The 24,910-nt window shown below is 38.8% G+C and overlaps 1 protein-coding gene across 1 annotated transcript in view; it reads right to left on the minus strand.

Annotated features, from left to right (window-relative positions):
• Positions 1–24,910, minus strand: part of FRAS1 (Fraser extracellular matrix complex subunit 1) — a 416,963-nt gene that overhangs the window by 384,227 nt on the left and 7,826 nt on the right. The window lies entirely within an intron of this gene.

Consider the following 24,910-nt stretch of genomic DNA (forward strand, 5'->3'; position numbering starts at 1 on the left):
TTATCGTTGCCAAAAACTATTTGGCTACCCATAAATAATTTTACGTACTCCTTTCACACTGACGTGAAACTTCTAACTGCACAGTGATTTCCAGGTAGCCTGTCGTGACACCCAAGACTGGTCATCTAGACTTGGGGTGGGCGATAAAACAGGGGAGGGAGCTCCATAAACAGATGAGTTGTGATCCAGAGCTCATTCTCATTAAATGCAACATAATATAGTATCTATTAAAACATGCTTCTGAAATTGCTGCTAGTAGTAACCTTAACAGAAATAACTGGAAATATATGCTTTGCAAACAGAATTTCTCTAAATAGAACCCTTTTAAATTGGTCCTTGGGGTGTCAGAGGATTTTTTAATTTTGTCCTCATAACTGTGTTCTTTCACAATTCACTGGCTTTGTGTCTTCAGATGCTAATTTCTTTTTCTACTAGAAAAGTTAATAGGCACCTCCACTTACAGCAGATGGTTCCTTACAAAAAAAAATAAAAATAAAAAGTTGGAGAGCATCTGGCCAGATATATCAGATCTGGTGGTTCACATTTTAAATACCTGTTATTCTTATTCAGATAAAAATAATTTTAATCCTGGTAACTTAATCTTCTGCTCTTCTGAAATCTTAATAAGGTTTTTATGGGAGTAGATATTAAATATAATCAGTTGTCATCGTGGTATGAATACTCTTTTTCTTTTTCAGTATAAGCAGCATGCCTTAGTTCTAACAGCTGCAAAAATAGAGATTCACTTCAATTTATACTTAGCACTTTGTATGTTGGCTTCTAGAAACCCTGGTTAACTCCCTTCCATTTCTGCAATGTTTATTTTTTTCATGGCTCCTACACAGGCATTTGAGTTTTAGGCTGGTACTTGTGGTATTTTCCAATGTTGGAATAACTTTATCAAATTTTGAATGCTTCTCAATACACATCTAATTATTCTGGCTTGAGAATGGCCCCCTCCTTTCAGCTGCTCCTGAATCCAGATGGAACTGTGACCACAGGCTTGGGTTCAGAATATTCCGAGAGTGAACCACTGTCGACAAACACAAGGTGACTTTGAATGAAAATTACACATATCTCATGGTGATCTTTTGTGGACACCCCGCTACACTAAAAGCAAAGGTTAAAGCTGGCTGAGTTTTTCTCTTTCTCAAAATAAAACCACTCACAGTCAACTACCCTTTTGTGATTTTCAGCCTCTACTCTGTGCATGCACAACACCTGGGCTGTCTATAAAGGAAACAGGTTTTACGTGAACCTGCAGGAGTTACTCTGAAGTCTTCTGATACCCTTTAGCCCATGATCTATGCATGCATCTAAGAGTCACAAAAGAGCCAAGCTTTACTTCAAGGAATAACACACTCCTTATGGAGCATCTCTGCTGTGAGGTCCTTGAAACCCACCTCCCCCCAGGTCCACTGAACACCTCAAAGACCAGCACGACGACCATTGATGAAGTAGTCACTACACGCCAGGCCTCACGATAATCCACCCTACAGAACCAGGACCTGAGGTTTGTGCAGGTTCAATAACACTCGCAAAATTATTTTGTAAGAAGGCAGGACAATGAGATCGGAACACGGGTCCTTCCCAAGGCCCCTTTTCTCCTACCACTCTACACTCTTTTTGCCACCAGAAGACAGAAGGAATAAGCAGAACCTAAAGCTGTCCGAGTGCTCACCAGGGAAGTTCCTACCTCTGAGCCACCCAAGCTTCAGGATCCCAAAACGCAAGCACTTGCAATTTTTCAAAATAGATCTGCCTCAAAATCAGCAACAATCCAAGCGCACTGAAACAGTTCAGCAGTACCCAATAGTCAATATATCTTGGCCCCTTCACTCCATCCAGAGTAACTGTGGCCCGAAGATACAGAGGTGGCACTGAAAAGTGTAAACCATAAGCACCTACCTACCATCTAGATTGCTCTTGATGCTGCCTACAATGCATTTGCACCAGACCGGAGGGGAGGGATGTCAGGAGCCGTTGCAGGAATCAAGCTACAAGTTAATGGTTAGCATGAACCAAGAGAGTGGCAGTACAGACAGCAGGAAAGAGAGACCTGGAAACACAGGAAAAGTTAAATAACCAAGCGTTCGTGACAGATTAGACGGGAGAGGGGCAGCTAATAGGAATGAGAAAAATAAGTCTAAACTAATTTAAATGTATGCCACCGTTTCCAAGAGCAATGAAAACAGCCCCACCTAAATGCAAATTTAAACCCCAGATGGCCAAAAGCCCTCCCCATGAAAATAATCTTTAACTGCTTAAATTTCTTCCAAAACCCAAATTCAATTATTTTTAACAATGTAGTTATTTCAACTTTTACTGTGAATTAGGCTCCTGCTGAATATTAATATCCATGATTTATAAACTACAAATTTATCCTTTGTGTGGCACATAATTATAATCTTGCCATTTCCAGAATTATGCTCCTCTTGGAAGTTTTACATTGGAAAATTATGCTCAGTTAATGCACAAAAGGATAAGAGAGGCCATTCTATGCAATGACAGCCTTTATATCAACTAGAGGAAAAATGCCTTTCTTCAGTTGTCGACTTCTAGAAAAAATTTCCCATGGCATTTGTTCTCCTAATGACAATGAGAAAATCATTTCTCACAACACACAGCTGCACTTTAGGAATAGCACAGATTTATAGCTTCAGTGATCCTGAGTATAAATGAGTTAATGCTTTGAGGGCCACGGGAATAGCAGTAGCCAAACTCCAAGATGAAGAAAGTGACGGAGTTTTTAGAAAGGCCTCTTTAGCCCTCAAAGCCCAATTCTGCACTTAACCAGATCTGACTATCTACCGTGGTGATTCGCGAGTCAAATTCTGAAAATAAGGTGGAAATTTTCTCAATAGAAAAAATGGCTTCAAACTTGGTATAATTTTGAGACCATGCCTTGTACCCTCCTGGTAGTCTTGAATAATCAATTGGCTCTCAAATTCTAAAGGGGTTCAAACATTTCTACACTAGCATATAGTTCGCTATTAGAAACTGGTTGCTACATTTAAGATTTTCTCTATACCAAGTGAATTAGTCTCCTACCAATTTGGAATTTAAGGCTCATGCGTTTTGCATGGTCATGAATGCACGACATTTGTGTTTTGGCTAGAGTATTATGTTGTTCCCCTACAACATTCATTCTATCTAGTCTGTGCACACTCACAATTCCTCGAATAGCAAGGAAGCACAGCTTTAGGGGCAGTTGGCTCTAAGTCACAGGAAACATTTCCCAGAATCTTGAAACAGGCTTCCTCCTGCCTGTCACTGTCTCAGAACTGTATCCTGTGCCCTGCCTCGACCGATCACAGGCCAGTCCAGCAGAAGGGAACCACGGAAATGCCTAGATCATGGGCTTTCAAACCCCTGGAGCTAAATGCAGTCTCCTCAAGGGTACAACGAGAATAGATAATTTAAGGTAATTTCCAGATCCCCATATCCATATTTCCTTTCCTAAGAACAGGCTAAGCCTTTCACTATTCCTTCTCACACTAAAAAAGGAAGACATACCTCTCACCCATCCTGAATTTTTATACAGAGCAATGCTCCAGTGTGTTAAAATCTTGGAATCACCAAACACAGGGGCATTTTGAAATATCAGTGGTAAGTGTTGAGAAAACAAATTACTCTAACAACTCACAACTAATCCTTCTGCAAATCAGGTACTTACCAATTCTTTTAACAAAATTGGAGAGGGACCTAATCAAATTGTCAGCTAATCATTAAAAATAATTTTTAATGATAGATCACAATTGATTGTGGCCTTTAACTCAGAAGAAGTTCAAAGAGACTATAATAAATTCCTTTCTTTCCCAGCTACTTATTTGAACAAGATTCCAGAGTTTACATCCAGACAAGTGAAAATAGGAACAGAATTGATGTTGAACTGTGTCTCATCAAGCAATAAATAATATGCATCCTGCATGATCTAACCGAAGAAAAAAAAAGCCCCATCCATCTCATTAAGAGATGCATTTCCAATGAAACTCTACTTTCTAACATTTAACAAATATTCATCAAAATTTGTAATGTGTTTATGTTGTCTTGCTCAACTGTGATAACTCAATCCAAAAGAAATTACTTAACACTTAAGAGCCTTATGTTCACAGGAAACATTACAAATGTTTTAAATTTAAATTTATATACATATTTTGTCACACAGAAGTATAATAGGGTGATCAATAAAAGACTTTCAAGCATAAAAATAATTTACATGAGGATAAATTCTGTGGGAAAATTGGATCAAAAATGAAAGTTTAAAAAGAAAAGGAAACAATGTACACTTCCTATAAAGGAAGACTTTGTGTATCTTCTATGGATGATGGTGGGAATCGAATTGTTACAATATTCAGATTCTGTTGGATACACTGACATTTTAGAATAGAATTATAACAACTCTATCTTAAAATGCCAGTTTTCCATATGCAAAAAACGCATACATTGCAATTCACACATCTATGATAAAAAAAATTTAGATATAAAATTGTAAATGTGTAAAGGATATGGTTTTCAAAACTAGTTGGGGGTGGGGGGGTGGATATGAGGAAAATTTAGGAAAAAACAGAAGTAGTAGAGCACTGACTTAGGCCAAAGAAAATTCATCATTGGTCTGAGGAGGGGTCCCATCTCTTCTAAAGGGTGTGACCAAAAGAAAGGAAAATGCCTGAAAATAAGGGAAGGGGAATGGGAAATGAAGTCTTTATAGGTAACTAGAGTTTCTGTCCACCTATCCCAGCTCCACTACCTACAATGTCCAGAGGCCGCTGACAAGGCCTGGAGTTCCTTGCTGATAACCTCCTAACTCTGGGGCACCCATCTATCTCTAGCTGACAAGAGCAGGTGAGTGGGGGATCCTGCCACAGAATGGCTAGGAAAGATAATGCTAAGGTTCTTGCCAATTTACCTCCCAGGTTTCTAAGAGGGTCTGAATTCCAAGTAATATGATTCTTCCAGTTTCACCCCCCAGCCATCTCCTTTCAAGGTACAAACCTGCTCTGAGAAGCTAGGTGGGGTGAGTTTATGTGTTGCCCAAAACTATACCTTGAATCACTGCCTTCTTTGGTCATTAGTTTTGCTCTAAAGTCCATACGAGTGCTGCCCGATATGGTAGCAGCTAGTCACATACAGCTATTTAAATTTAATTAAAAATAAATAAAATTTATAATCCATTTCTTCCTCTTCCACCACTAGCCACATTTCAAATACTCATGGTCAACTTTGCTGGGCGGAGGGTGGGGGGTAGCTATCAGCACAGTTAGAGAACTGTCCTCATTTGTGGAGACACTCCTCTCAGGAAACCTACTATCTCTCTTTACAGCCTGACCTTTTTACCTATAGTCCCATACGATCTCATCCTTGTAGTCTTTAAGACATGACATCAGATGTCTGAATTCCAATTGTTTTCAGGGCCAAAGCTCTTTCCCATGGGTTTCCAGGCCCCATTTAAATCAGAGAATGTAGTTAAACACCAATTTAATATACCCAAGCTTGCAGTGTCAGTTAGGGAGGTTTTGTTTTTCCAGCAGAGGGAAGGAGGACAAATTTTAGGGAGGCATATTCCAACTGCACCTGCTCGCACATCCTAGCAAGACATCCTAGGATAGACTTACAAGGTAATGTAACTATGAAAAATTTAAAAGGAAAACAAAAGCATAGACTTGTCACACAAATGGAAGATTAGAAGCGAACTGAAAATAAATATTCCATAACTATAAAAGAATTTCAGGTGGTAAAGTGTTTGCGAGCTCAAAATGAATGCATCCCAATATGCGTCTCATGGAATGCTTACATGTATCTGCTTGTACAGCAGATTTGTGCAATTTAAACTACGTGTTCATGGCAAAAGCAGAACTGAGCGTAGAAAATATCTCACACAGTGATTCTCAAAGCAGATATATCACTAGCTATTCACTGGTACAAACTCTGGACAATAGAATGTATCTCATTAAGATAAAACCCATTCCACTTAGAAGAGATTTGATTTTTTATTGACATCCTGCCTTGATTTAAAAAAAATGATTTTAAATATATATAATGAAAAGGAAACAAGACTCAAATCTTTACCCAAAAATCTACTCTTTCTCCTAAATGCCTGAGCAAGCCAGCCTCTTCTCTAAGCACTACCACTGAACACTGCAATTACACCTCCTTCTCTAACCCACAGCAGTAATAGGAACAGGATCGCTTTCTGTTGCCCCAGGGGAATAAATCAATCAGGCCCTTCAAGGCACATACAGTGTGGTATCTATTTTGGCTCTTCACAGACCTTTGTTGTTAGTTCCTGTTTCTTAGCTGTGTCCCAAACAGGTGAGTTTGCCAAAGAGCTGGGTTACCAAAGGTGAAGGTCATTCCATTTGTGTGGTATACACTGTATATAATATCACCCCTCTTAATGCTTGGGCCCACTCAGGGATCCAGAAGATGGCAGTTCTCAAAATAGAACTAATGGCAGAATAGTTTTCACCGTTCTACACACACATAAAAAGAAATCATCAAATACAGTAAGATGATTATAAATACTGAAGATGAAAACTCTTAGTTCTGGCTCCTAATTTATTTCCACGTTTTATTACATCATCAGGTTGGGGTAAAAATTGAGATGTTAGTACAGAGGGATGCAGAGGAGAAAGGCTGGGGCATAAACAAAAAGCAAACAAACAAAAGAAGAACTACAGAATTTAGAAACTGTAGCAAAAAACAGAGCAACAGAACAACATCTAAAATAACACTAAGCTACAAAATCCTTACAATGGGATAAAACAAAAACAACAGGAAGAAACAAAATGAAACATTAGGCTGTTTTCTAAAGACAGCTGTAACTATTAAAAGTCATGCTATGGCATGGCCCCAGAGTTTTTCAAAAAGACCCTTTTTAACCCACATTTCTGTTCTTTGTTCTTTCTCTCTGGCATAGCCCCAGAGTTTCCATACAATTCTCTTACATAAATACTCAAATATTTCGGACTCACGGCTGACAAAAAATTACATGGGTCCTTCCACCCAGGACATCCTCAAGACCCTGTTCTTTCCTGCCCACTCCTCAGCTCTGCTCCTTTGCCTAAACTACCAAAACTCATCCAGTTTTTCCTTGCTTTGAATCAGCGGCATCTACAGTCCTTGAGTCATAAGGACTCTCCTTAAGCCACATCGAGAAATATCAGCACCAGCATGAAATGCAACTTATTTCATTTACTTACTTCATTATTTCATTACTAAACATTGAGTCGCTAACCTTCTGTCTTCAATTAAAGACAAAGAGATTGAGGATTGATTTCCTTTCCTTGAAAGCAGTCTTTGAGGGTCTCAATGAATAGAAGCAAGTAAGTTAAATATCCCAGAGAAAGCTTCCTTCCACGGGGAAAGGAAAGCGTAATTTACAGCATCAAATTAAGGATAGTAAAATGATCAAACTTCTTAACTTACTACCAGTATTCCAAAACTCCTATTTTCTACACCTCCAGAAGTCGAAGGGGGGAAAAGGAGACACTGTAACTCCAAAAAGGCTAGAAATGATAACTCTATCAGATAATAGTCTAAAGCTCCCAAACACCTGAACGTGCCACAGTTTAACTTACTCTGCTTTCGTTCTTCACGGTAGGACTATGATTTTGGAATGGACACTGTACATCAAATCACTGACTCATTTCAGAGAGCTGGAAAAATGTTTGGCCCCGTACACTCTGAGCCCCATCTTTCTATCAATAAATTTTCAGTCTCCATTACAAACTGTATTCTCTTTCTACTAGTCATTTATCAAAGGAAAATAAATGAAAGAACTAAGTACCAAGAAATGTTCCAAACAAGCATTTCAAGAAAGCAATAAAACATCCCACTTTGAAATGTATTAACATCTAACCTACCACCCATTTACTTCACCGCCTACCCCCAAATTACCAAAAAGGACATCAACGCAACCGTCATTCATCAAATATGTCCATGCTTTTGCCAAGTATTATTTTCAAACAAGGAAAGGTTTATTATAGAGTGAAATGGGTCCAACTAACTTTCTTCTTCAACTTCAGATAAAAGCAAGTAGACATGGATGTTAGTCTCCGGCTGACCACAATGTGCATAGTCAAGAGACAAGAGACACGAGACCTGGTTCCAATGATGCTTTCTCCAGCCTAGCTGATGAGGCCAACCAAGCAGATGGTAGCTCTCACTTAAGGTTTGGTAAATGAGCCATCCTGTCTCCAAATGTCTGCTTATCCTTGTAGAGAACATCTGCTCCCATCTCTTTGGCCAGCAAATGGCCTCTCTAGGGGCGCCCAGGTAGCTCGGTAGTTAAGCGTCTGCCTTTAGCTCAGGTCATGATCCCAGGGTCCTGGGATCGAGCCTCACATTGGGCTCCCTGCTCAGCAGGAAGCCTACTTCTCCCTCTCCCACTTCCCCTGCTGGTGTTCCCTCTCTTGCTATGTCTCTCTCCAATAAATAAATAAAATCCTAAAAAAAAAGAAGAAGAAAAGAAATGGTCTCTCTACTTGGTACTGTGGTAAATCGTAAGATTTCTCTCTCCCCGTGAGGGTATGATTACAGCTGGGGGTAAGATCCTTGATGCAAGCCAGATCAATAAGAATTTTTCCAAGAACTTTGACTGGCAACTTAACCCTCCAGAAAGGGGGCTCTCTGTGAACATGAACTATCTGATCTATGCCAACCAATGTTGCCACCACAAAGAGGCTGCCTGAGAATGACGCCAACCCAGAGTAATGAACAGCCAAGAGAGATATATGATCACATGGATGCAGCTGCATCAGAAGCCAAACCCTTAGAGTTCCAGGTCAAGGCAGCAATAAACCGCAGGCTTTGCTTATGCCGGTTTGAGCTGAGCTTCCATCACTCACACTAAGAGTCCTAAATAATGTTATTTTCATAAGCCTCCTCCCGCTTTGCGTCTATCTTTGTAGAAGACCCTTGTCTATATTGTCCTTGTCACTTACAGTTTGATCCCACTCCAGCCACCTTGCTCCTTCTTGATCTTCTGCATACACTGTCCCTTCATTCTCCTAACTTCTATCCTCTCTCTCCCCTTTGGTTCCATATCTTCTCCTCAACAAGTTTTCTCCCTCCTTTTGAAATAAAATGAGTTTTTCCCACTTATCAGACTCGAATCACAGAAAGACACATTTTAAAAAAGAGTTTTAATCACAGGGTTTGAACTGAACACTCTGCCTTTCACTTAACGTTACCTCATAAATGTGTCTACATGGCTAGATGCTCTTCACACCTATTATTTTAATAGCTATATAATGTCCCATGTCAACTTCATCTATGATGATATACTTCACCACTCCTCTACTACAGACATTTAGATAACTTCTTAATTTATAGTGTAAATAATGCTGGAAAGAACACTTCTTTATGTATAATTTTTTTCTTGTAAATTAATTCTTTAGGGTAAATTCCCAGAAGTCTCATCAAACCTGGACTTAATAATTTAAATCTTTTTTTCTAATAGGTATAAGGTGATATCTCATTATTGGTTTAGTTTTCACCTGGTTCTTAACAATGATTCTTCTTAATATATCTATCTATTTGCTACTTGTATTTTCTCTTATATGAACTCTCTATTCTTAGTTTAATTCCTGGAGTTTGGTAGTATTATTAAATATTTGCATGAATTCTTTATAAATGCTAAGTAATTCTTTGTAATGCTAATTCTTTGAAAATCTGTATTCTATCGGGCATTTTTAAGTTTTACATTGTTAGATATTTTTAAAATTTTATCAAAATTTGTCAATACTGCCTTCTATTTCATCACCCTTTAAAAATCAATAATTCAAAAATCAAGTGTTAGTTTTAACCTTACATCAGAATTCCCTACTAATACCAGCTAATAGGATGAAAATTGGTGAGAGTTTCCCAGAAGACAATTTGGTAATGTGCATTAAATGTGTTCACATATATGTTTTTTAAAAACGTGTATCACGTGGCTCAATAATTACATTTCTAAGGAATTTACCTCAGAAAATAATTGAAATTTACCCTGAGGAAATAATTTATCCTCAGGAAATAACTGAAAAGTGTGCAAGAATGGTCATCACAGTGTTGTTTACAATACCAAAATACTGGACTATGACTACCAATCAATAGGGATCACTAAAGTAACTTACACTTTATCCATGATGGATTTATTGCGTAGATCAGTTGTGTATTGACATAGAAAAGTATTTGTCATATAGTATTATATATATATAAAAAGTGACCAAACAATATGCATATTGCAATGCTTGCTTTTGTTGAACACACACATACTTACAGAAGTTCTGCAACAAGTTCATCTAGTATTTAGTAGTAATTATCCTTGTTTGTGGAATTACTTGGATTAATGGAGACTGTCCCTCTTTTTTTAATGTTTCAGCATTTTATTTATTTTTTAAGTCAAAGGTTCTAACATTGCAATAGCTCTTTTCCACACGCTCTGCATATAACAGGTTTGTAGAAGGCACTGAAAGTTTGGGGTTTTTTATGATAGTTATGGGCTAAGTTAACCTTAAATCTTATATAAGTAAATCTAAAATTATTATAAAATATTTCCTCGGCCAGAGGCGCCTGGGTGGCTCAGCTGGGTAAGCGTCTGACTATTGGTTTCGGCTCAGGGCATGATCTGAGTCCTGAGATTGGGCTCCGCACTCAGTGGGGAGCTTGCTTGAGATTCTCTCTCTCTCTCTCTCTCTCTCTCTCCCTCTGCCCCTCTCCCACATTCATGCACACTCTCTCTCTCTTTCTCCCTCTCTCAAATAAATAAATAAATCTTTAAAAAAATATATTTCCTTGACCTTTTGTGATTTGACACCTGTTTTTAAGCTACACCTGTAAAATGATTTCTGAGACACTTCAGCACAAAGTAGAAAGCATTAAAATATCTCTTGACATCTGTTTATTTTAACAGATAAGTGCAATTATTTTCTCCTCTGTAATGCTAAAGCACTAGTGTCTAAAATATTTCATTAACTTTAAAGGAAGTACATGTACAAGGGGAGCCAATTTGCTCTTCATTTAGGTAAAACATTTGTATGATTCCACAAAGAAACTTAATACAGAGCAGAACTACTCAGTCCAGGAAAGGAGTATATAAGTAAGGATAATCGTTTAATTATTTACTCATTCATTCAATGCCTGGCAACATCCTCTGCACAGATATAGAAATGAGTACAGTGCCATCTCCGTCCTCAGTGGGACACAGACGTGCAGATAATCAAGCACAGCGCACTGGCATCAGGCGGTGCAGGTACAAATTTCAAGTGCAGGGGAAGGTGGAGGCAAAGCCTCTCAAAGGGTGTGTCCGTGCCTTTTCCTTGCCTTTTATATTTTATGTTTGTCTGGTTGCTTTTCTTTTGGAACAAATTTATAGTACTTTTCATATAATAAATAAGTGATACAGCCATTTTCCCTTAGAAAAATCAGAAAAGAAAGCTATCAGTCTCAAAAGTTGGAATGATATTCTGGGTTTTGTACTTTGGTTTTCAAAACACACGATTTATAAAAAGACACTATTGACCCTTTTTAACGGTTTTCTTCCTACCTCAATAATTTATGTCTAGTACCAAAAAAAAAATGGAATTCTTAGTTATAAAGATACAATCTCCCTTGCTGAGTAAGTATCCTTGACCTTAATAAGTTTGCATAAAACCACCTCACAGGAATACACACGCCTTGATGCTCACAGTATTTCTTTTATTATACTTTACATTTATCTGTTATTATTGAGGTTTTTCCTCCAAGTCATCAGTGAAACAGAGTAAGAAATATAAAAAGATTTTTGTCTTCAACACCTTAATTCATTCTGCTAAAGTGGTAACTAAAGCACCCATTAACATGAGTTTTTCTCCTTTTCATATGCGCTTGAGTTATCGTATTCCCATAAAATCTTCCTCTCTTCTCCTCCTAAATCCTCAAACTATTAAGAATCTTTTCTGGCAGTCCATGTTTTCAAGAGGTCCTTCTAGTCCTTAAAGTATCTTAGCATACATGATCTTTCTTCTAAAAAAACACATTAAAAAAAATATTTTTATTTCTATTATTAAAATATAATTGATATATGTTATGTTAAAAAACACATTTTTAAATGTAGAAATTGATAAATCTGATAACATTCTAAAAGCAAACAAAAACATAATAAGCTCCTGTTGTCCAAAATCTGGGGTAGGATATATAAAATAACCAGGTTTCCATTAAAAAAAATTTAATGCAATAAAATGTACTTTATCCTAATACTATCTGGAACATAATTTAATCTTTGCAAATTATAAAGAAGAAATGAGAAATGCCAATTAGATTAAAGGGGAAGGAAAACAATTATACCATCACCTCGGGGGGCACCATTCTGAACATCGACATTAAAGGAATGGATTAATGCCTATTAATAGGGCGTTCTACTTGGCATAACACCAGATGAAGCCATTTTTGCTGAACTAATGATGAACCTCACACTACTGACTCACTGTTGGAATATGTCTGCAGACTGATCTTCCTTTTTCAGCAATGATGATCGGTTACATGGAGACCCTCATGTCCTCTCCAAAGCCCTACAAAGCAACATGAGGACCCTGGTGAAAATGAGAAGAGGGAAGAACACTGTAGAGGAAGGTGCCATGATATCTCACTTCCAACAACACACTCATCAGCTTGTAGTGATAGAGTTAGAATTTATGAGCAGGGGCGCCTGGGTGGCACAGCGGTTAAGCGTCTGCCTTCGGCTCAGGGCGTGATCCCGGCGTTCTGGGATCGAGCCCCACATCAGGCTCCTCTGCTAGGAGCCTGCTTCTTCCTCTCCCACTCCCCCTGCTTGTGTTCCCTCTCTCGCTGGCTGTCTCTATCTCTGTCGAATAAATAAATAAAATCTTAAAAAAAAAAAAAAGAATTTATGAGCAAATCATTTCCATTTCAAAGGGTTCCCAACTGCCTACAGAATGTAATTCAAATGACTTCTTCCAGGCCCTATGTGATCTGGAGTTTAAAAGTCCTTTCCCTGTTTCACCCCATCACTTCTCACATGTCAATCAAACTGGACTACTCATGCCTTTACTCATACAGATCCTCTATCTTAACAGCTTTTCCCTCACCTCTTCCCATTCTAAACTGACCCACATTTGAAGGCCAAGATCAAAAGTGGTTTCCGCCAAGAATAACAATATTCTCAACAGCTAGCACGTACTTACTACTTACTATGTCCCAGGTACTTTCAGGTATTATCTCATCACCTTTGCAGCAGCTCTATTTACATACACAAAACTATCATCCCCATTTTACGGATGAGGTGAGCAGCTTGTCCAAGGTCAAACAGCAGTGAAGAGCTCAGCCTGAAACCCAGAACTCTGAATCTAGAGCTCCTCCTCTTAACCATGTGGCTGTGCTCCTTCACTGACACTTACCCAGCGTGCTGTGAACTGAGTTTACTATTTGATGGTGGGGTATTGAAGAGAATGATCTTGGCTACAGTCACATAAAATCCTATTTATCCTGGTTTAAACAATTCAAGAATTTCTAGGCTTATATAACAATTCCCCAGGAAGGTCAGTTCCTGTGCTGGTTACGTCAGCAGATCAACAGTCCACCTCCTAGAGGAACCAAACTCTCTCCAGCCTTCTCTTCCATCACCCTGTAGGTGTTGGCTGGGTTGACAAATGGTTGCGGCAGCTCCGGCGACTGCATCATCACCTGCCAATGTTCAAACACTAAGTTTTAAAATCTCCCATTAATGGAGAATTCTTTCTCCAGAGGCTTTCTTCTTGTGAACGGATAACAACATACAACCCTACTGCTTTCTTATCCTTGAGAAGATGGCATGACTTAGCTAACTGATAAATTTAAAAGAGTAACTGTGCATGCTTAACTTGGATTTGTCTCCCTTCCTCTTCTAGGGAGCAAACCTTTCACCCAAGAGCGTAAGATTTCCTCTGCTTCTCCCAACAGTAACTCTTACCTGAGCAGCCTTCCTACGTGGGAAAGCTGCTTCAATAATGTTCTGCCAGTGAATGCATAAGTCTGCTGGAATCTGGGGGTTCAGAATCAGCGAGCCCATTTGGTCAAGAAAAATCAAAGCTATATCTGCCACCTTAGCTTCATTGATTAAAAAATAAAAAGGTGATGTTTTTACGTCTATATTTATTCTTTATTTCTCAACTAGTTCAGAACCTGGGGGGAGAGGGGTGCTATCTATGAGGTTCTTTCAAGCACCAAAAACTTAGCAGACTTCCATGAAGATCTCATTGGCCACAATTAGGCCATAAACTCACTCCTAAATCAATCCTGGCAGGGCAACATATATTTCCTAAGTTGCTTACAACTAGGATTTACACAAGTCTTGTGGGGAAGTGGTGGGGACTGGAAAAAAATTAGGATTTTGGCAACAGAGAAAAGGGGCTAGCGAGCAGGCAACCTAAGGTTTGCTACTACATGACCTAGGGACATAACTCATGTCTTCTAGCATATGGAAGCTGGTCAATAAATATCTGAAATCCAGTTGGATCACTCCTATTACATCCACCAATGGCAAATACAGGAGGAAGAACTTTCTTCTCGCCACTAATTGCAGGTTAGGGTTCCCTCTGTGTCTGTTCTCTCATCTTAGTCCAAGATCCTTCTGGATTACAGGGAAACTCAGTATAGTAAGAGCACCAAAGAATAAGTATCTATTTCTGTTAATAATTCTCTCTTGCTCACACTTACAGAACCATTTCAGGAATGTGAGGTATAAGGAACTACAAAATCTGCTCTCCAGTGTAGACACCCTCCTCTCCCAACCCCTCCCCCACCATTCAATTTCGCTTTGGAAGAAAGGAATGACATAAATTTAATAAATAACCAATCTTGGGAGCTGTCAGGAAAGAACTCACAGGTCATGGCCCCAACTCAAGGGTCTCCTGGGTATAACAATGAACTTTCTTACTGTGAAAGCGTTTCCTTTTCCTCCTTCCTTTCATTTAGTTTATAAACTCTGGGAGCCTAAGAAATCATTGCTAAAAAAGAATTTAGCTGGCACACCAGAGGCAATGCACTTATTTTACATAAAACTGCTCAGATTTTTTACAAAACTCTCTTGTGCCATTTATATTTAAGTGTCCCTTCCTCTCCCAAAAGCAAAATGCCATCCATATGAAATTTTTAAAGCCAACTTTTCTTTAGACATTTGCCATTCAAATACCAAAAAACATAAGCTGGCTTAACTCATGATTGTCATTTGATATTTATACGTAGTCTTTTCCCTTAGTAAGCAGAGGGCATTAAAAAGTAAGCAAAGGATGACAAGATAATACCATAAGGTATCATAAATGAGTGACAGTTCTTTCCTAGGGGATATGTACATATGCATACATAAATGTACTGTGCATAAAATAAGTATGTATGTGTATATATTTTGTAGTTATAAACAGACAGAGAAAGAAAATCAAAATGAGGTATTAGGTTATAAGGCAATTTAAAGCAAAGATGATAAAAACTTAAAAAAAAAAAAAAAAGGTGGGGAGAGTGTGTGCTCTGACCAGAAAATTGAGATATATGATCACATATAGCATTGTTTGAACAAATTAATACGGCTGCTAAGCTCAGCTGTATCTTCTCAATTCAAAACAAAGCGTAAGAAATGTGTTTGTTAACTTAAAACATCTGTTCCTACCACAAGACTATGAATAAGACTGGAAATGCATATGGATTATTCATCAACAAAAGTACAAAGTCTCTTATATTATTCCTCTCACACAATATTTTAAGAAGATATAAATTCTCAGATAGGAAACTAGCACATCTGATTACAATGGACAGTTTAGAAAAACCCAGCAAGGCAAAAGAATCACCTGAGGCACCTAGAGCCCAGTGCTCACCACCTGGTACCCAAGGGTACCAAATCCCTCCCTTTCCTAAAGAAACGCATAGGGAGAAAGCCTTCACTGCACCCTGGAGTCAGGAGGTTTTCTCACCCTAACAGTTTCCTTAATCAGAAGTGCACAGCTCTAACCTTCAATCCATACAAGTAAGACCCCAAATTGGAAGCCATCTAGACCCAGCCAACACTCTCATTTCTGGTGCTGGCTGTCCCGTCTTGACTCAAACACCTCTAGTTAAAGGAAATTTATCGCAGCGCCCAGCACCGTGATGATGTGCTACCGGTTTTCTGCAAAAATACATTAAGGTTTTATCCCAGAATAAGTACATTTTAATAAGAGTAGCTTTCCCACTTAAAAACATATTACTCAGTATTTAAAAATAAATGAAGATGGACCAGAGGCACTTAAAAATGTTGAATTCTTGTTAAGCTATAACAAAAAACAACAATATCCTATAATACCCAATAGTACTCTTAAGGGAAATTAAGGAATGACTGCTTTTATTGCTTCCCCTCTGAGTGTATCCACAGGATGCCAAGTATTTCCCCTGACTGCTACAAAGTTCAGAGTATTTAATAGTAGCCACTGGCCGAGATTCACTAAAAGTTTAGGGGGACTCCAAGCACTTGATAGGGGAAGCTTCCAAATTTTCTTCATTTCTCTTCTCCATAAAGTCTCTTGAGCATGTTGATAAATACCAGCACAAATGCAAGCCTGAGACATGTTCATTTCTATAGGGCTATCTCTCTTGTGTTACAGTTTCAAATAAAAGAAAGCAGTGGTATAGCACACTGATTGTTTTAAAAAGGCGACTAGCACTGAAGAACTCCAATTGTCTTCCTTTATCCTTCTTAGCCTTAATAAACAAGGCTTACAGATTAGACCCAAAGTTCTCAGTGTTTCTCTGTCACAGTATAAACAGTGGATAATGCCCCAAGTATAGCAGACTTTGACAAAACACCAAAATTATTTTGTAAAAATTTTACTGGATACAAATCAAAAACCTCAGTGAGATACTATCTCATATCTGTTAAGATAGCTATTATCAAAAAGACAAGATAACAAGTGTTGCCAAGGATGTGGGAAAAAGGGAACCCTTGTACACTGTTGGTGAGAATATAAATTGCTACAACTATTACGGAAAACAGTATGGAGCTTCCTCAAAAATATTTAAAATAGAATTACCTGATGATCCAGCAATCCTACCTCTGGGTATATAGCCAAGGAAATGAAATCAGGATCTTGAAGAGATATCTTCACTCCTATGTTTCATTTCAGCATTATTCATAATAGCCAACATATAGAAACAACCTAAATATCCATCAACCGGTAATGGATAAAGAAAAGATGGTGTACATGTCCAATAAAATATTATTTAGCCTTCAGTCAGTAGGAAATCCTGCCATTTGCAACACCACAGGTGGGCCTGGAAAACATTACGCTGAGTGAAGTAAGTCAGATGCAGAAACACAAATACTGCACAATCTCATTTATATATGGAATCTAAAATAGTCATAGAGCGGAGGGGAGAATGTGGTGCCCAGGGGCTGGGGCAATTATGCAAGCGAGAGGAATAAATTCTGGAGATCTAATGAATAACAATGTGACTACAGTGAATAATACTGTATTGTATACTTGAAATTTGCTAGGAAGGTAAATATATATATATAAATATCTCTATATATTTTAGTTTCAAGTTTTTCTCTAAATTCCAGTTAGTTAACATATAGTGTAGTACTGGTTTCAAGCACAGAATTTAGTGATTCATCACGTACATATAACACCCAGTGCTCATGTTGGGAGGGTAGATATTAAGTGTTCTCACCACCACCAAGAAAGAAAGAAAATATAACTAAGTGAGGTGATAGGTAAGTTAATAGTGTGACTGTGGTGATTTTTTCACAATATATACATATATCCTATCATTAAGTAGTACATCTGAAATACATACAATTTTCATTTGTTAATTATGTTTTAAATTAAGCTGAAAACAAATTTTTAATGGAATATGTAAGACAGATTGCAGGCGAGGGCTCAGCTGTAACTCCACCCCTTTCCTTTCATTCAAGAAAGCATATCAAGCAAAATGGGGAAAGTAGTGCTGTCACGAAGATGACCTTGAAACTGTTCAAATTAAATAAACAACGAGCAACCTCGGGTTCTATAACAAATTTCTTGTGACCTCCTTCACAACTGCTAACAACACTACAGTGAGCCTTCACCTGGGGTGAGAACAATACATGAGACTATAATTCAAGCTTAAGTACCATAGGATGTTAGGAATTTTAAAGCTCTAGAGCTGCATGGTAGAATACAGTGGCCACAAGCCATATGAGGCTATTTATATTTTTATTTTTTTAAATTAATTTGCATTAAGAAAAATTTAAAATTTAGTCCCCCAGTGTCATCAGCCACATTTCAAGTACTCCATAACCACATGTGGTTCATGGCCACCATATTGGACGGTGTATCTGTGGAACATTTCCAACAGCACAGAAACTTCTATTGGATAGCACTTAGCTAAGGAATCTTGGAGAGGATCTAACACTCTCGTTTTATAAATTTAGAAACTGAAAGCTCATTTCATTCAACTGACTCACCCAATGCCACATAGCTAGTAATTACAGAGCCAGGACCCAAACCAAGACCCTGGCCTCTATCACCAGTCATTTCCACTCTGACATTTTTTGCCACCTAGATGATGTGAGTGCCAGTATCTTGCCAACCACAGTTCTGGGTTCTTTCACAAGCATGCTCTCAGTTACTCCTCACATCAACCCTATGAGAATCACAATCCTCATTATATAGAAGATGAAATTGAGACTCAGCTATATAAAATATCATACTTGAGGCCACACAGCAGGTATGTAGCAGTACCAGGATTCAAACTCCAAAGTCTAGATCTTTCTACTGTGTCATACTATATAGTGGCCATTTTTAATTACCCCTGAATTTATTTTCTTTCTTTCGAATGTGTTAAAATTTAGTGTCTCATAATTTACTTTGTCAGCATTTGTGAGCAAAAGTATTCCAAGTAGGAAAATTTCAACACTTAACATTTTTGATCGAGGGAAGAAGAATAGCTTTGTGCAACTCTTTCAATCACAAATGCTTATGGGAACAATAACAACAGCTAACCTTCATTGAGTATGGTAGGTCACAAGCACAGAGCCAAGCGCTTCATGTGATCTCCTTTAACTTTACAACAACGCAGTGAAGTAAATAGTTCATCTCCATTTTACAGATGTAAAAACTGAGGTTAAGAGTCCAACTATCTACCCCTAGGGAAAAACCTAATAAAGGAGAATTGTTTACTTGTAGTGATGCCAAAAGAAAGTTAAATTCTTTTTACTCAATATAGTGAACATAAGTGAAAATATTGATATAAAAATTTATTTTTATCCTCATACTCGATGCCCCTGTCACAGTTTAACATATGAACTAGGTGGTTTCCTCCTGACAGATTCTTGATTTAACATGGTCATGCTCTCTCACAAGGGCTGATTTTAGAGGAAGCCCTGAGAGTTCAGGGGTGCAGGGGTATTGTGGGGTACGAAACACACCCCAAAATAGATTATTCAGTGTTTCTCAAAGTATAGGACCTTCCTGGGTATTCTGACTCCCTTCTGTTAATTTTTGACCTGAGGAAAGGAAAAAAGAGGAAAGTAGGGAAGACAGTGTTAAAGAAAGGGTAAGAGAGACAGCTGAACCAGTACATAACTGAGAGATGGCCACATGTGGCTTAGAGCCAAATCACAAGTCCATACAGCTGTCAAAGTTGGGAGACACAACACATTGTTGGGTGTGTATATGTGTGCATGTGTACATGTGTGTGTAAAATATAGCATACATAGATTTTTAAGATGAAATGGCCGCCTCCAAACATTTCTTGCATCATGTGGTGGATCTAATAGGCACCAGGGTAGGAGAGCCTCAGTTAAATGGGAAGGGGTTAGCCAGGGACAGCTGGCTTTCACAGGAGGTCAGGACAGAGACTGGCAGAGACAACTGCATGGCAGGTGCAGCAGAGAGGGGGTGGACATATAGAACTGAAGGTGAAGTAAGCCAGTTGAGTTCAGAGACAACAGGCAGACCGGCTTGGCTGAGAGAAATAGGCTGCTCAGTGAGTCAGAACCGGGTCCGAATGCTCTCTCCTTCTAGCACTGACCACCTGTATAATTTCTGGACAAGTGACTTAGATTTTCTGAACCTCGGTTTCCTTATCTGTAAAGACAACACTTATTTCCTGGGATTGCTGACAGTATGAAAAACATAGTAGGTGCTTAATAACTTCCTCTTGTTCTTCTCGCTTGGTAAAGAGAAATTTTGTTGTGGCAGAAAAGCACATGCCAGGCACAGCACCTGGGCATCCTCCCCACATTGTCTGCTTTAGTCTACAAAAATCCCTCATGAGAAGCTCTATTTGTCCCCATTTCACACAGGAGGTAATAGAGATTCAGGAAGGTTATGTAACTTGCTCTAGGTCACAGAGCTGGTTTGTGGCAGAGGAGGAAGAATCAAAACGAGGACTGTCGGTGACAAGCATCATGAATGCTCCACTATATCTGACAGCTTCCCAGGCAACAAGGGATGAGACTGGAGCAGTATCAGTGGGAGAAATCCTCACAAGACAGGCTGAGAGTTAGCAGCTAGCAGCCAGGACCTACATCTGTGTTCTCATTTGCTAGATACATTTTATGGAATTCTTCCGGGTAAAGCTGATGCTTTGCTGTTTTCAACCGGACCCACTCACCACTTCTGGTTACTCACCTGAGAATTGGATTAAGTTCAAGAACTTCACATCCCTTGCCCCAGTTTTCTCACCTATGACACGGAGAATTTGGACTACATGATCTCTGAAGTCACTTCAAGCTCTAAAATGCATGTGGGTAGAATTTACAGGGTTTAGGACAGGGACATCCCACCACCATCCTCAGAGCCAACGCACCCTGCCATGAAGCCTCTTACCATAGAAACCCTCTCACCTAAGGGTTGTTAATCAGAAAATCCCAGAATAGTATCTAAATGTTCTTAAACTCTCTATTTTAATTCAAAATGCAAAAATGTACATTCATTTAATTTCATTCGGTGCCTTTCTCCAAGACCAGAGCAGGTAGAGAGAGAACAGTATTAACTACGCAGACAATTAACTATGCCTACAATGTATCATCTACAATTTCCAGTTTAAAGTTCCTTAAAATGGAAAAAAAAAAAAAAAACTTAAAATGGTTGCAAATAAATCCAAATGCAGAATCTCCCCGGATTTCTGTGTTTTTCCCCAATCTTTTATAGTTGTTTCTCTTACACTTAATCTGACAGTAAATTTTTAGTGACTCACCTCTATGAGTCTTTTTAAAGTATTCACCATAGTTCCCTTAGAAACAAGAATGTTATTTCTTTTCACAGTCACATTTCAGCAGTTTAATTAAACTATAAGTCAGATGTTGTCATTCCTCTACGGTAGCTCCTCCAGTGGCGATACACCTACTGAGAGGACAAGCTCAAGTCCATACAAGGCTCCTCCCCACCTGTCTGACCTCATCCTGCCCCTGGATCGTGCACTGCAGCCACTCTGACCTCCGTGCACTTCTTCAAATGGCTAAGCAGGCTCCTGCTTCAGACTTTACCATTGCTCTTCCCCTTCTCTGGAATTCTATTTCCCTGGATATCCAGGGAGACTAGCTCTGAGAATGGCCACTTTCAGTCTTTGCTCATATGTCGCCTTCTCTGGGAGGCCGTCCCTGTCACCCTCTTTGCAGGAGCCACCCTCATCCTCTATTTGGTATTTTCTATGTCCCTACTCCCCTGTTGTTATCCTCCACAGTGCTTCCTGACATTCTACATATTTTACTCATTAGAATTCAAGCTTCATGAGGGCAAGGATTGTGTCTGTCTGTTCACTGATGCATTCCCGGTGCCTCGAATTCCACAGCTGTCCACGGTTGTTACTCAATAAACACTTGTTTAATAATAACCTCTATTATTGTAATAAATGTATTGTCTTTCTAACTGAATTGCATAATTACAATAATAAGTACATTGGGCTTGAGGAGGCTTAGGAACACACATGGCTGAGTCTTGGTAAGCAAAGAAGCCAACTGGTGGGGATGAGGAGTGCACTGGGGCACCACGGCGCAGCCCACGAGCCCTGAGCAGCCATAGTCCTGGAAGGAGCCAAGGCATGCAACCGAAGAGAGCAAGGTCACCTGTTAAGTGCAAATTGACCAGACGGTCTCTCCTTGAACTGGATGGCACTGCCCTCTCCAAGTACTTGATGCTTTTATATTCGAATGCACACACAGAGCAACACCAAATATAGAAGACAGGCTAGCCACTTTCCTTCAGATACGGGGAACAACGGAAAGAAGACAGGTTGGCTTGTTCTGGTCGATCCCTTAATGGTCAATTTACCTTTAGCAAATCTCTTAAAACCTCTCTCATCCTTGGTTCTTCATTAAAAGGGGGGAAGGTATAAAATAATACGTGGTCTGCTTATTTCACTCGTCTATTGTATCGGATAGATCAATAGCTATGCAAATATATTTAAAGATTATGAAGCATGTATACAGTAAGCAATTCTCTTCATATTCACAGGGATAACTGACTTGTCTATAATATCTACTCCAGTTCCCCAAAACTGGTGATGTATTTTACAGCACTTTGATTTTTAATGATTCCGAAAATGTATTAAAGAAGAAACACAAGGAAAGTAGGCTTTGAAGGGCATGGAATGAGAAAGAAAAGGAAAATGGCTTTCTCCTGATTCTTTAATAGAAAAATATGGGGGGGCGCCTGGGTGGCACAGCGGTTAAGCATCTGCCTTCAGCTCAGGGCATGATCCCAGCGTTCTGGGATCGAGTCCCACATCGGGCTCCTCCGCTATGAGCCTGCTTCTTCCTCTCCCACTCCCCCTGTTTGTGTTTCCTCTCTCGCTGGCTGTCTCTATCTCTGTCAAATAAATAAATAAAATCTTTAAAAAAAAAAAAATATGAGGGGAAAAAAACATAAATCTCCAGAGCAGTAACTATATTACATAAAGTTCAAAATCAAGAATATTACTGTGAACATCTACAATTATCTAGACTGTTGGATATTTCAGATATTTCTCATCTATTTCAACACCACGAGGATAATCCAAGATGACTTATTAATATCGCACACGTCAATAGCAGGTTGTGATGTAAATGAGCAAACCTTCTCCAACCATTTCAGTCCTGTTTTTATTATAGCGTTTATTAAACCAAAATAAAAAAGTGGTGAAGAATGACTTGTCACACCATTTATTAGAGTTGATGGAGTGCAGACCGTCTTTTCAATAAGGTTTAACACACTGTTATGCACCATAGTACATTATTAATGAAAAGAAATGCATGAGACTTGCATCAGCTTTTCCCCCAAGTCATGATAACATTAAATTCAAAATCAACTCTACCCTACATGGCAAAGTTCAGAGATAAAATGTTAATTTGCTTGTTATTTATCAAGACTTAAAGCCATAATTCAAAGCAACAGTCAGGAATCCTCCACACTGTACTTCAATTTAATCATTGTACTTTTCTTTTTTTTGGGGGGGGGGGGTTCAAAGGAAGAAGCAAATGCGACGGGAAGATAAAGTATGCGCTAGTTCATATCTGATGGGAGAATGGGATCTAATTTTCTTTCTGACTGAAAGAACACAAAGGGCAGCCATGGAATGAAAATCGTGTTGGGTGTTTGAACTTCTTCTCCAATACCTGAGTATTCGAATGGAACTGATTTGCTCTGGAAAAGGTATTAAGTAATTGAGCATGATTGTGCCAAGATGAGGGATAATCCTCAAACTGTGAAGGAAAATAAACATATTTTTACAACAACAGGGTCACCTCACTCACTCAGCAACCTCAATCATGCATTTACATTCAAAAGAAATAAACCAAATATATGAAGGATGACCTACCGCCAACAGGGAACCCTGATAGACACAAGCACCTGTAGGGAAAAACAAAACAAGAATTAAAAGGAATGCAAAATAGACCAACAGGTACTGCCCCAGCCGACTTCGGCGAAAACTCCATCTACATGCATCATAGTCAGGAAATTGTGCCTTTTACAAAATCTGAAAAGCTTGAGCATTCTGCCCCTGAGGAAATAACCCCATACAACACAACAACAGGAAAGCATCACTAAAACTTATTATTTGAATTTTAAAATAAACGTATTTATAATGGCATGCTATGTATACAGTGTGTGTTTTTCTATGTGATAAATCAGCAAAGCCTCAATCATCTCGTCCCAATTTACTTATCCAGGCTTCTCTGCCACTCTTTCCTTACAAAAATTCTCCAGTCTGACCCAAGAGGCCAACTTAGAATCTGGTGATAATACTTCCGTATCTCCAGGCCTTTGCTCATTTTTGTTTTCTGCAGGAGACACACTGGGTCTTTTCAAGTTCCTTAAATTTGATCCCATCTCCTTCAGGTAGTTTTCCAGCCCACAGGAATATGCCCTTTCCCCTTCGCCTTCACAGCACTCGGTGCCTGCATCATCCATTTGTGAATTCATTCTCAGGTACTTCCCGGCAGCACCCTTGCTAAGCCTGTGGAACTGCTGCATCTACCCCGCTCCAGTGTCCACATGGACTCTTGCCAGAGGGACTGCTTCTCCTTCTTTGGTTTCCCTAACTCTTCACATAGTAGGCATCTGATTAGGTATCGGCATGATCATCTATTTCTTGCCTTTCCTTTTTAGGGATGTTACATTTTATAGAGAGAAGTGCAGACTGTAGTTACTTGGAAAGAACTCTTCTATTGAGCTCTTGAACTCCAATATTCTTTTCACCCTCTTTTCGCTCAATTTTTCTTTAATAGGCTGGTTATGAATTGATACATCTTTCTGTTTTCCATTCATTAGGCACCAAACAAAAAACAACAGATGATTTGCTTTGAAATAGAACAGAAGGTTAAATGTGAATGGGACAGCCTATATTTTCTGAATAACTAGCATATCATAAAATAAATCTTGGAAAGTGTTATATTTGAAAACAATGTAAAATTGCAATCCTAATTTTAAAAAACAAACGCATTCAACCAATCTTTGATGTA

The sequence above is a fragment of the Ursus maritimus genome, unplaced genomic scaffold (assembly GCF_017311325.1).
Source record: "Ursus maritimus isolate PB19 unplaced genomic scaffold, ASM1731132v1 scaffold_8, whole genome shotgun sequence".
Taxonomy (NCBI): domain Eukaryota; kingdom Metazoa; phylum Chordata; class Mammalia; order Carnivora; family Ursidae; genus Ursus; species Ursus maritimus.